The sequence below is a fragment of the Geotrypetes seraphini genome, chromosome 1, assembly GCF_902459505.1.
Source record: "Geotrypetes seraphini chromosome 1, aGeoSer1.1, whole genome shotgun sequence".
In the NCBI taxonomy this organism is placed as follows: domain Eukaryota; kingdom Metazoa; phylum Chordata; class Amphibia; order Gymnophiona; family Dermophiidae; genus Geotrypetes; species Geotrypetes seraphini.
Genome location: NC_047084.1, coordinates 304,885,640 through 304,899,516, shown reverse-complemented (window position 1 = coordinate 304,899,516; position 13,877 = coordinate 304,885,640). Strand labels below are relative to the sequence as shown.

The following is a 13,877-nucleotide window of genomic DNA, read 5'->3' as shown; positions in this document are numbered from 1 at the left end:
ATATTTCAGGGTGGAAGAGTGCAGGATAGTAAGCGACTGATCCTCAGCAGTTGCTTCTTTTTGGATCCAATCGGTGTTTTTTCTTCTGCTTGGTGAATCAATGGCTTCCTACTTTTGCATGTGTGGATCAGATTGGGCAGGAGATTGATCGGGCAACGGTTTAATGAATTGGGTCGGAACGATCGCAAAACCAGCAAAACTGGTTTTGTGATTGTCAAGACAGGATCGGAAGATTTAGTGAATCTAGCCCTTAGTAGGTGGGGAAATTTGGGGAGGGGGCAGGGAGGAGAGGAATTTAATTTCCGTCCTGGGCTCCAGCATGTCTAGCACTAGAACTGGTGACAATTACTGTTAGAAAAGTGCTTCCTGTATTGGCAATGGTGATAAAGCTCTGTTTTTCCAGGAGCACATACACTACTTTTAACTGCACAGAAAAGCAAGTAATTTAGCACTGTACTGATAATACTGAAAAGGTGCTGATTTACCAAAAGAGCATTGCTGCATCAACAGCACAGAAAAGATGCTGATTTACCAGAGAAACAAATGATGCACTTAGGACTACTAGAATCATTCAGTATGTATGCCTGCAGAGGTTTCCAAAGTCTCTACTTTCTTAGGTCTGATTAGAGGCTGACCAAATTTCGGTGCTGAAACTGGCCCCGAAATCCAGTTCAACCATGCTTCTGCTTTGGCCCAAAATGCTAGTGCATTTTAGCTGACACTCCCTCCCCCCCCCCTCACCGACTACAAGCACAATAATATTTTGCCATTCTCTTGCCTATAAGCACCGCACTTTCACTATCTGTAGGCCTTCACCGGGTCTACCATAGAAGCCTCAATGGTCAATGGCATATTGAGTGGAAGGTTTCATCGTATTGTCTATGATGACACCCAGATCCTTTTCTTGGGCACTAACCCCCAAGGTGGACTCTAGCATCCGGTAACTGTGATTTGGGTTATTCTTCCCAATATGCATCACTTTGCATTTGTCCACATCAAATTTCATCAGTCACTTAGATATCCAGTCTTCCAATTTCCTAAGGTTTGCCTGCAATTTTTCATGATTCAAATGCATTTTTTAACAACTTTGAACAGTTTAGTGTCATCTGCAAATTTAATCACCTCACTCATCGTTCCAATTTCCAGATCATTTATAAATAAGTTAAATAACACTGGTCCCAGTACAGACCCCTGTGGCACTCCACTGTTTCCTCCACTGAGAAAAATTACCATTTAACCCTACCCTCAGTTTTCTATCCGATAACCAATTTCTAATCCCCAACTGAACTTTGCCACCTATCCCATGACACTTTAATTTTCTCAGGAGCCTCTCGTGAGGAACTTTATCAAAAGCTTCTGAAAATCTAGATACACTATATCAACTGGCTCACCTTTATCCACATGTTTTTTCACAACTTCAACGAAGTCAAGCAAATTGGTGAGGCAAGATCTCCCTTGGCTGAACCTATGCTGACTCCATCTCATTAAATCATGTTTGTCTACCAGTTCCACAATTTTATTTTTTATAATTGTTTCCACCATTTTGCCTGGCACTGAAGTGAGACTTACCGGTCTGTAATTTCCCGGATTTCCCCTGGAGCCCTTTTTAAAAATTGGGGTAACATTGGCCACCTTCCAATCTTCAGATACTACAAATGATTTTAGCGACAGGTTACAGATCATAAGAACATAAGAATTTGCCGCTGCTGGGTCAGACCAGTGGTCCATCGTACCCAGCAGTCTGCTCCAGTGGTGGCCCCCAGGTCAAAGACCAGTGCTCTGAGACCAGCCCTAGCTGCTTACATACTGGTTCAACAGGAACCTGTCCAACTTTGCCTTAAATCCCTGGAGGGTGTTTTCCCCTATAACAGCCTCTGGAAGAGCGTTCTAGTTTTCCACTACTCTGGGTGAAGAAGAACTTCCTTACGTTTGTATGGAATCTATCCCCTTTTAACTTTAGAGAGTGCCCTCTTGTTCTCCCTACCTATCACTAACAGCAGGTCAGCAATTTCATGTTTGAGTTCTTTTAGTACCCTGGAATGTATACCATCCGGTCCAGGCAATTTATCACTTTTTAACTTATCATTTTGGCTTACTACATCTTCCAGATTCACCAAGATTTCTTTCAGTTCCTCCGCATCATCACCCTTGAAAAGCATTTCCGGTTCAGGTAGATCTTTTACATCTTCTTCTGTAAAGGCTGAAGCAAAGAATTCATTCAGTCTCTCCGCTATGGCCATATCCTCGCTGAGCGCTCCTTTTACTCCTTGATCATCCAACAGTCCTTTAGATTCCCTCGCAGGTTTTCTGCTTCTGATGTACCTAAAAAAATTATTATGCGTTTTTGCCTCTTTGGCAAGTTTCTTTTCATAGATTTTCTTAGCTGTGTTTATCAATGCTTTGCATCTAACTTGCCAGTGCTTGTGTTTCTTCATATTTTCTTCATTTGGATCCTTTTTCCATTCTTTAAAGGATTGTTTTTTTTGGCTCTAATAGCCTCTTTCATTTCACCTTTTAACCACGCCAACTCTAGTTTCCTCATCTTTCCACCTTTGCTGATAAGTGAAATATATCTGGTCTGGGCTTCCACAATGGTATTTTTAAATAGCATTCAAGTAGAGAATGACACGGTGGTGGTTACCCGCGGCTAGTTGCGAGTAGCCGCGGGTAACCCGCCGAAACGGGGAAGAAAAAATAATGATCTCTGCGGGGACGGGGACAAGGACAATCTGGCTGGCCCAGAACGTCCTCTCCGACGTCAGAATTGACGTCGGAAAGACTTCCTGTCAGCTTTAGCAGCTGCAGCATGGCGGTAAGAGCAGGGGAAAAGGAAGGAGGTTTTTTTTTGTTTTGTTTTTTTTGAGCGGCACGGAGGCAGCAGGCTGGCTTTGGCTAGGGAGGGAGGGACAGAGGTAGACAGGCAGGCTTCGGGGGTGGGGGTGGGACAAAGTGTGGAAGGCAGTGAGAGGGACATAGGAAGGAGGCACTAGGGGCACTAAAGACAGGAAGGGGCACTAAGGACATGGGAAGGAGGCACTGGGGGCATTAAAGACAGGAAAGGGGACTAAGGACATGGGAAGGAGGCTCTGGGGGCATTAAAGACAGGAAGGGGCACTAAGGACATGGGAAGGAGGCACTGGGGGCACTAAAGACATGGGAAGGAGGTACTGGGGGCACTAATGACAGGAAGGGGTACTAAGGACATGGGAAGGAGGCACTGGGGGCATTAAAGACAGGAAGGGGCACTAAGGACATGGGAAGGAGGCACTGGGGGCACTAAAGACAGGAAGGGGTACTAAGGACATGGGAAGGAGGCACTTGGGGCACTAAAGACATGGGAAGGAGGCACTGGAGGCACTAAAGACAGGAAGGGACACTAAGGACATGGGAAGGAGGCACTGGGGGCACTAAAGACATGGGAAGGAGGCACTGGGGGCACTAATGACAGGAAGGGGTACTAAGGACATGGGAAGGAGGCACTGGGGGCATTAAAGACAGGAAGGGGCACTAAGGACATGGGAAGGAGGCACTGGGGGCACTAAAGACATGGGAAGGAGGCACTGGGGGCACTAAAGACAGGAAGGGGTACTAAGGACATGGGAAGGAGGCACTTGGGGCACTAAAGACATGGGAAGGAGGCACTGGAGGCACTAAAGACAGGAAGGGGCACTAAGGACATGGGAAGGAGGCACTGGGGGCACTAAAGACATGGGAAGGAGGCACTAAGGATATGTGAAAGAGGCACGGGGGCACTAAAGACATGGGAAGGAAGCACTGGGGGCACTAAAGACATGGGAAGGGGCACTAAGGACATGGGAAGGAGGCACTGGGAGCACTAAAGACATGGGAAGGGGCACTAAGGACATGGGAAGGAGGCACTGGGGGCACTAAGGACATAGGAAGGAAAGAGGGAGGGAATAGAAAGGGACAATTCTTGGGCCTGAGTGCAGAAAGAAAGGATACACAGACAGAAGGAAACGCAACCAGAGACTCATGAAATCAATCACCAGACAGCAAAGGTAGGAAAAATGATTTTATTTTCAATTTAGTGATCAAAACGTGTCAGTTTTGAGAATTTATATCTGCTGTCTATATTTTGCACTATATTTGTCTATTTTTCTATAGTTACTGAGGTGACCGAGCTCGCGGAGATAGGGCGGGAACGGGGTTTTTAAATTTTAGTCCTAGTAGTTTGCCGGTCCACAAAATAATTCTTTTATTTCTGCCGGTCCACAGGTGTAAAAAGGTTGAAAAACACTGATGTAGAATATGCCGGCTTTCTTTTTCGCCCAGCCGCACACGCGGCTGCTCGAGTTGATCAATCTTCTCCTCTCCTGTAACTTCCTGTTTCCGGTTGCGTCAGAGGAGAATATTGAAAAATGAGCAGCTGCACGTGCGGCTGGGCGAAAAAGAAAGCCGGCATACTGTACATTTAAGGTGAGGTGGAAGGAGGGAGATGGCAGAACGCTGCAATCGGTCGGGTGTCTGCTGTTTTTGTATCACTGCCTGCCTGCGCTCACGTTCCAGATCCTCCTGTTGCTCATTGTACTGCAACATCTGCATGATTATGTGCTCAGGTGGGCATTTTTAGTGTGCACAATTGACCTGATTCGAGCTATAGGTGAACATGGGGGACACGTCATTGCAAGAGAGGACAAGTCAATTGATTTATTTTATGTTCTGTTTTTACTACAGAGCAGGCACTGAAACAGATTCTCAGTGCAGTAGTAGTAGTGGCAGGACTCTCTTCTGTCTTCATGGTGTTTCGCAGAACTGAGGCTTATATGGATGCTTCGGGGACGGTGACGGGGCGGTGAAGGGGATGGCGGTGACAGTGATGGGGCAGTGAAGGGAATGGCGGTTACGGGGCGGTGAAGGGAACGGTGAGCCGGGGACGGGGACAGATTTTTTCCCCGTGTCATTCTCTACATCCAAGCCTGCTGCCTCTCCTCTCTCCCTCCTCCTCCCCTGTGGATCTCTAAACATTATCTTGCTTGCCAGTAGCAACAGCATGTATGTCAGGCTGCTTTCGGCCAGCCCTGGGTCTTCCCTTTGCCATGGCCTACTGATAAGAAGTTGCAGGTGGGGGTTGGAGGAATACAAGACCACACTGAGGTAGAGCTAATTTCAGAACATTTAGACACTACACCATTACAACTTTTTTCACCTACAAAACCTCCTACAGTCACACTCGAAGCATTATGGGACTTGGTAGTGAATTTGGGGAATTCCTTAAATCCTCAAATAAAAAGTTTGGATAAAGAATTAAAAGAACAAAAGGAAGAAATAAAAGTTTTAAAGCAGGATATGTTACAATTTAAAACTGAGACACAAAATACAAATAAGGAGTTAATCTTACTGAAACAAAATCAAGATATGTTGGTTAAAGATAATATATTACTCAGGAAGAAGCTGGAAGTGCAGGAGAATAATGGTCGTATAAATAATTTGAGATTTATAAATTTTCCAAGAATCCTGTCAACTTCTCCTAGAGAAATGGTGAAAAGATATTTTATGGAAATTTTGGAAATTCCTGAAAACTCCTTACCTCCTCTTACAAGAGTGTATTACCTACCTGCTAAGCCCATATCCAAAGAAGAAGAAAAAATTGAGGAACCCCGGGAGAGGTCATTGGACATTTCGGCAATACTGGAACAATCAGATAGGGAACTGGCTGTTCCAGCTACTCTCTTGCTGTCTGTCGCTTTGGCTCCAGACAAAGATTGGATATTAAAACTTTTCTTCAAAAACAGATCCAAAGACTTCCTGGGGCAGCATATTCAGATTTTTCCTGATGTCTCTAGAGAGACTCAGAAAAGAAGGAAAGAATTTTTAATTCTTAAACCTGGAGTGACCCAAATAGGGGGTATTTTCTTTTTGAGATATCCATGTAAATGTGTAGTTAGATATTTATCATTTAAGTATATATTTACAGAGCCATCTCAGCTGATTAGCTTTATCTCAGTGAAACGTCTAGAAAAAGGAATAATAACAACATAATAACGTCTATTGAAGGTTAATTCCCAGCACTTTAGTTAGAAAAGGATTTTTCTTATTTAACTAATTTGAATTATATTTGTTCTACTCTTAATTATGGATCTAATAATATTGAGGACTAGTGTGAGATCAGCTAGATTAGAAGTTCCTTGTAGTAATATTAATTTTGGAATGTTAATTTAATATGTTGTGTGATCTCACTTTACTGTACAAGATGTATATGCTTGGAAATTTTGCAAAAAATTCTATAAATAAATAATAAAAAAAAAAAAAAAAAAAAAAGAAGTTGCAGGTGGGACATGGCAGAGGGAAGACCCAGGGCTGGCTGAAAGCAGCCTACCGTGCATTCTGTTGCTACTGGCAAGCAAGGTAATGTTTAGAGGGCTGCGAGGGAAGGAGGAGAGAAGGGAGAAATGTTGGACCGAGAGAAAAAGGCAGAAAGCTTTGGACCAGGTGAAGCACTGGTAGTGAGCTCAGGGGCCAGAGAATTCAGTGCCCTGTATCTCCGGCACCTTAGGACAGAGCCTTACCTGGTCCAGTGGTTGGGCCGACCCTGTATAATAGCAGTTCTGTATAGAATTGTTAAAGAATTTGAACTCAGAATGCAACACTCCAGCATCTAAATTTTAGTGCCATTTCTTGAAGTCTGCCTTGTTTTCATCTGTTATATTTATTTGCTAATTTTTTTAGCTTTTGTTTTTCTCCTTTCCCATCCCCCATCTCCATTCCGCACCACCCTGCTCTGTCCATTCTCTACTCTTGTGCAACCTATTGGCAGTGAATTGTTCTTGGTGGACTACTAAAGCCCCAGACTGCACTACTGAAGGTTAACTGTCAATCTACAATCATTCTTTTTAATGTCACCCTATAAAATAAAATAAAAAAACTGCTTTTTGCACCTAGGCACAGATTCTTAGGAGAGTAGCTTGGTCTCTGAGAGCTGCTGGGGGAAGACAAACTCAGTATAGCTCACAGGGACGCCTGATTAGGGAACAGTGTTGAAAGTGACTCTGCTTTCTTGTCTTGTGGCCACAGGAGGCTGCTGCAGCACCAGACCTTTATCCAAGAGGGAGTACGAGGGGAAAATCAGGACATATTAAGCCCTGAGCACAAAGGTTTCCTACTGAGAATCAGAAAGGACAATATAGCTCCTCACTGGGATCCCAGTGAAAAGATAAACTGCAATACTTTTCTTTCTGTCCGTGTTTTAACAGCATCAGTTTTTTTGAATTCTGCTAGGAGGTAATAGCTCCTGACCTCCATTGGGTTCCTTGCACTTACTTTTTAACAGCACATTTGAGGAGAGGAATCTCCTATCTATAACCATTTGTATTTATTTATTTTATTTTAAGGCCCTTCCTCCCCAGGAGCCCAGAAGGGATTACAAAGATACATACACAGAGGTCTTCAGAATCGATAACACACATGCTACACAGAACTTAAGCCAGTATCAATAACACAGATGCTATGGAGAAACTAAGAACACAAGTTGTATAGGATCTAAGGATGATACCAGCATGGCTGTGGTAGATAAGAGAACAAGTATTTGTTGACAGAAAGTCTCAGATGCCCCATGTTATGGCTATGCGTGTTATGGTTAAAGTTTGAGACCAGGAGTATGGTTCATGAATAGTAGTCCAGAAAAGGGAAGTCATGAGGCAAAGGATCTCTAACACTCAGCGATGGGTTATTCCAAAGTATACTTTATTGGAGAACAGCACGGAATCAAACAAAAGGACTCAATACTGGCATTGTTTCGGCAATCCTGCCTTTGTCAAGATTCTTAACGAGCATCCTCAGCTAGGACAAGAATCTTCACAGGGCTGCTCTGGGTCTTCCTTCTGATGCAATATATGTATACGTAGACTGTTACTTATAAGTTATAATTTACCATCTCATTACAACTCCCTTGCAGGTCATGGTGAGCCCCCCCCAAAAAAAACACTCCCAAAACCAACTATACCCACCTGTCTACAACCCCAATAGCCCTTATGGCTGCAGGTACCACCTATACAGTATGGCAGTAGAGTAGGGTTTTGTGGCTTACATTTTCCACCATGAATGCAGTGGTCAGAGTGGCTTATGGGCCAGGGACCTCCTCTCTATGGTTCACTTGCCCCTCCCCCCACCTCTATGCCGCTCTACTAGGCTTTCCTATGCCAGGTGCTAATGTTATGGAGGCAGGTATGTATGTTTTTATTCCGATTTTTATGGCTGTGTTTGTGGGAGGGGGGTGTCAGTGATCACTGGGGGAGTGTGTGGGGGTCTGTACTTTGTGTCTGCAGTGGTTACCTTCTGGGCACTTAGATCTGTTTTTAGATTGCCTAAGTTGCAACGTATAAGTTCCGTCCAGGCAGCCTCGTCAAACTTTTGATTATCCCTGCAGTATGACAAAGTCTAGGTCGGCTCACTTCCTGCCCGTAACCACTCCTTGAAAAACACCCCTTTAAGCTCTGGGTGCACAGTGGGATTAAGAGGCCTAAAAAGTGTCTGGATACGTCTTAAAACCCATTTCAATTATTGGCATTTGGACAACCTCCTTTTTTTTGATCGTCCAAGTACCGATTTGGGTGGGTTTATAGATGTATTTCTGTTTCAATTATGAGCCCCATATTGTTCACACCATGTTGTTTTACATTCTATGCTTGTACATATATTTACATGTCCTTGTAAGCATCCCAATATGCATCATATTCTTTAACTATGTTACACTCCAATTATGCACATGCATTTACATGGTTTTATCTGTAACCCCATATATTCTCATTTCATATCCCCAGTTTCAATGTAGTGTCTTGACATGGAATGGTTTTCATTATTCTGTCTTATGTTCTTGCATAGACTAATGGTTTTGTTTGTTTTCCAATATGTACTCGCTCATTCCACACCAGATCTTGATATTGTAGTCCATCACACCCATTTGTTGTTTTGTTTTATGCTATCTTTGATCCATTGCCTGTAGTTTCTTATCATGTTTTGCATTCTTATTATATGTTAATGCTTTCAACTATTTTGGTGTTTTTATACATACGCTTATTTATTTATTTTCATGTTTTTAGTGTCTCCTGATGAAGGCATCGCTGATGCCAAAACTTAGATCCTTCTTGGGATATATTTCATATTATAGGTTATATATTGGATGATTAGGACATCTCCCTTGCCTTTTTTCTTTGGGTTTTCCAGAAAAAGGAGGACAGAATGAGCCAGTCCGGGGTTTACTTCCATTGAAAGTAATGGATGTAAACCTAGAATGGCTGAATCCATCCTCTTTTGTTTTGTTGGAGACATATGGTAACCCTATGCACAGGGTGCAGTTGTCCAGGGCTGCAACTACATTGGGTCTGCTCGCGACTTTCCTAGCTTGCAAATTGCTCCTGCTCATCTCCCAACCACCGGTCCCATCTCCCTCCCACTGCCATGGCCGCTACTGCTGCTCCTTTCAATTGTCAGCAGTAACGGCAAAACAAGAAGAAGCACACAGGGCTGCAGTGTCAGGTGTGCATCATCAACTCTGCTGGTCCTCTGCCCTGGAACAGGAATTGACCTCAGAAGGGAGCAGAGGACCGACAGAACTGACAGTGCACACCTGAGCACTGTGGTCCAGGGTGCATCTCCTCTTAGTTTGCCGTTACTGCTGCAATTCAGAAGAAACAGCAGGAGGGAACAGACTGAAGCTGAAGGTAGCCCAGGAAGGGGTAGGCGGGGAGGGGAAACAGTTAGATGGAAAGGTAGGGAGAGAGGGGAGATGCTGGATAGAAGGATGGGGGTGGGGCACCATGGTTGGCAAGTCACATGGGGTGCAATTATAGCTTGCTATGAGCCTGCATGTGTCAACTCTGCAGAGGTAATGGACAGAGCAAGATTCATGAGGCTGTGCCTTCCTCAAGCCTTGCTCCTATGCAAGGCAGCTTCAGTCCTTGAGGTCAGCCTGCCTGCTTACTATATAGTACAGGACACAGCAGTGCTGCTCACTGCGGGCTGGTCATAAGGCCATTGGTGCCTCATCATTATGTGCAGTGAGAAGAAAACTAATTCTGAAAATTAGATTTCAGGAGGTAAATCAATGCGAACAAGACCAATTAACATTTCAAGCACATGAGGTCGTTTTCCTGGCCACGGCCTGTTCCCTCATTCCTGAGCACTCATCTAGTCATCAGGAGGCTTCGCCTTAGGTGCTACTTCACGTCAAAGAAAATCAGGTAGCCTGCGGCTGTCCCTCTCTCAAATTCCATGCATCTGCCCCCCCCCCCCATGCATCTTTTCCAAATCCAGGCCAATTCTGTTTCTTGAACACAGTTTCAAAATCAATACAAGCCAAAGAGAAAATTCTGCATGACGTTACGCTGTGCGATTGGTTACAACCCAGGACAATAATCCCCTGCGACACTGGATCAAACTATCCATCATACCGCTTTTCTTCAGAAAATATCCTAAGGCAAAATACCTCCCCACCCCACCCTAGGTAAACAGTTTTGGGTTTACAATAGCAATAATCTACTCTCTCCGACTTTTCAATCTCCTGATGTATTGAAGGACAAAAAAATTAAATATTCCATGCATGAGAGTGATACGGTTATTAAAGGACATATACAGGTCCCGACTTAGGAATGGGCCCCTTCCCCCAGCACCAAAGTTTGTGCAGCAGGCTGCTGCTAAAATGTGTCTTTGCAGAGGAATTCTATCTGGACCGCTGCTTCAAATCTGAGTAGAGAGTGGTCTAAAAAGAAAAGTAGCCTCATAGAACTGAAGCTTAACCTTTTGGAGGCAGTGGCGTAGCGAGGGTGACCAGTGTCCGGGGCGGTAGCACCCCTCTCCCGCCCTCTTCCTCCCCCTGCCACATGAGTGCACCCGCACCCCTTACCTGCACCTTTTTAACTTTGGCGCGGGCAGCGACAAACTTGCTGTCCGCGTCTGCTTCGGCGCTTTCTCCAACGTCATTTCCTTTTCGGAAGTGACGTCGGAGAAAGTGCTGAAGCCAACGCAGGCAGCAAGTTTGTTGCTACTCGTGTGAAAGTTATAAAGGTACGGAGCAGGGGGAGGAGTGGGAAGGGGAGTGGAGAGGAGGTGGGGTGCTGGTGCCTCAACGAAGAGGGCGCTCAGGGCATACCACCCCTTCTCGCACCCCTTTACTATGCCACTGTTAGAGGGTAGTATAAAACTCTGAGGGCTAGATTCACCAAGCAAATCCGATTGTGTGCCAATCAGTTTGCGACCCCCGACCCGATTCACTAACCTGGTAGACCAATCCGATTCCAATCCGTGCATGCAAATGAGGATAAGTGGCATGCAAAGCAGGAAGGAACTGATTCACTAAACTTTTTCAGCAACACCGACAGGGCTGGCCGATCCAAATAAGTAACCAAGTACTTTCTTAAATGAGTAACTTAATTACTGTAATCAATTACTTTAAGCTGAGAAGCAATTATTAGCTGTAATTAATAACTTTGAAGAGTAACTAGCACAATACTGCTTTCTGATTGGTTTACATCAGTGGTTCCCAAACCTGTCCTGGGGGACCCCCCCAGCCAGTCAGGTTTTCAAGATATCCCTAATGAATATGCATGAGAGAGATTTGCATATAATGGAAGTGACAGGTATGCAAATCTCTCTCATGCATATTCATTAGGGATATCTTGAAAACCTGACTGGCTGGGGGTCCCCCAGGACAGGTTTGGGAACCACTGGTTTACATTAAAAGTGATTTTACTAAATAATAGGGAGAAAGGAACTACATTATATCAAAGGAGAGGTAGATAAGATGAATGTTCTGCCCCCATTAACAAGACCTCCTACTGTCAGAGAAGGTTCAGCCTGTGTTAGATTTATCAGTGGCAGGAAAGATAACTATTAAATGCACTATCTAGGGCAGTGGTCCCCAACCCTGTCCTGGAGGACCACCAGGCCAATCGGGTTTTCAGGCTAGCCCTAATGAATATGCATCAGAGAGATTTGCATATAATGGAAGTGACAGGCATGCAAATCTGCTCCATGCATATTCATTAAGGCTATCCTGAAAACCTGAATGGCAGGACAGGGTTGGGGACCACTGATCTAGGGGATATGGTAACAGCGATTAATGTATATGGGTTTTTAAATGGTCTGGAGAAGCTCCTGGAGAAAAAGTCCATAGTCTGCTATTGAGACACACATGGGGGAAGCCACTGGGGTCAGTAGCATGGAATGTTGCTGCTATTTGGGGTTTTTCCAAGTATTTTACCCGGATTGGTCACTGCGGACACAGGATACTGGGCTGGATGGACCATTGGTCTGACCCAGTATGGTTATTCTTAATGTTCTTATTATCGATTAATTAAGGCTAATGAGGTCTCTAGATAAAAATACAAGTACATTAATATAGACCAGTGTGAGAGAGAATTGTATACCTTGGGGTGAATGTAGGGAAATCTCATATATATTAATTCAGAATAACTCTTTTAGTATGCATATGAATTCAGAGTAGCCTGAAAACTAGACTTGCTGTGTGTCCAAGGCCTGTGCTGATATAGGGCAGAACACATTAGTGGCACACAATTGTGCAAAAGATCCAGCATGGAATCCCGCATTCACAAGGAGCATTTGAGCTGGGGTATGCTAAGGATATGGCACATTCAGACACAAGGGAGGGGGGAAGGACGATGGTCTTTACTGCCATTGGCTCTGCTGGCAAAGGACTGGTGCTGACAGTGTATCTTAGAGGAGATGTCCCTCCAGCTCTTACGATGGTGAAAGTTGACCAAAGTGACCCAGAACACCTCTCTCTAGGGAATGGGCTGGGATATGTGTTAGAGATATAGGGCAAAAAAAAAAAAACCACACAAAAAAACAACCAATCAGAGAAAATGGTTGATTAAAAAAATACACTCCTCTAGCCTCTGATGCCCTCAAAAAGGTTTGTCTTTCAGATTATTGGCAATGAATATTCATGAAAATTATCTGCATACATTTGGTATAATAGCCAGGTTAATTTGCATGCTTTGAAAACAAGTCCACTTAGAAGGCTTAAAGACCAGAGCTGAGAATGACTGCTCTAATTGATGCAGTCTGTTTTTATTTCATTTCTTGAATGCACAGAGCCTTTTCACACAGCAATGCACAGGTTGAAGGTTTCCTGCCTTCCATCTCTGCTCCAACCAGTCTCACTGTTGTTGGCAGCAGTTCCTCTTCAGTTACCCAAAGTCAGCAGAGCCATCCCATGCTGTCCAGTACAGGGGCGACTTCCAGCCAGGGCAGAAGAAGGAGCCCTGTTTCTGTCTACTAACATGTTCCCCAAACACATTAGTAGTAAAAAAAAAAAATATCTCGTGTTTCATTTTTACTATACAGGGGAAAGAAACAGGGGCATACCCAGCCCTCTAATTTGGGGTGGGGGGGGGAGCCCCAGGGTTGACTGGGTGGGCAGCACATTCCTCCTTTGCTGGTGGGGATGCCAAAGCCCTGCCAGCCAAAGAAATGCAGTAGATATTTTTTAATGACTTCATTCCAGATATCAGCTCAAATTTGATCAAGTTATGATCACTATTTTTAAGAGGCCCCAATGCCGTACTAAGCCTGCTTTCCCCTAAGGACTAAATCTAAAATAACTCCTCCTCTTGTCGTTTCTTGGAGCTGTTGCTCCAAGAAGCAGTCATTTATTACATGTATGAATTTTACCTCCCTAGCACATCCTGATGGTAACGTAAAGGTCATATACTAAAATCCTGTGAGTTACCCTAATCATATATTCTTGGGCACCAAAGCCAAACAATGAGAAACTCAGAGTGCAATATCTAAGCACATCAGCCAAACCTCATATACTATCAGTGTGTTTAATTCTCAAGGACAAAGTGTCAGAGATGGATGCCAAAGCTGTCAGATACTGATAATCAATATTCAGCTTCAGT

At 44.2% G+C, this 13,877-nt stretch overlaps 1 protein-coding gene across 1 annotated transcript in view; it reads right to left on the bottom strand.

Moving 5' to 3' along the window:
* LOC117365127 (dedicator of cytokinesis protein 2-like) overlaps positions 1-13,877 on the bottom strand; it is a 1,549,644-nt gene that overhangs the window by 247,380 nt on the left and 1,288,387 nt on the right. The gene's annotated exons all lie outside the window — the stretch shown is intronic.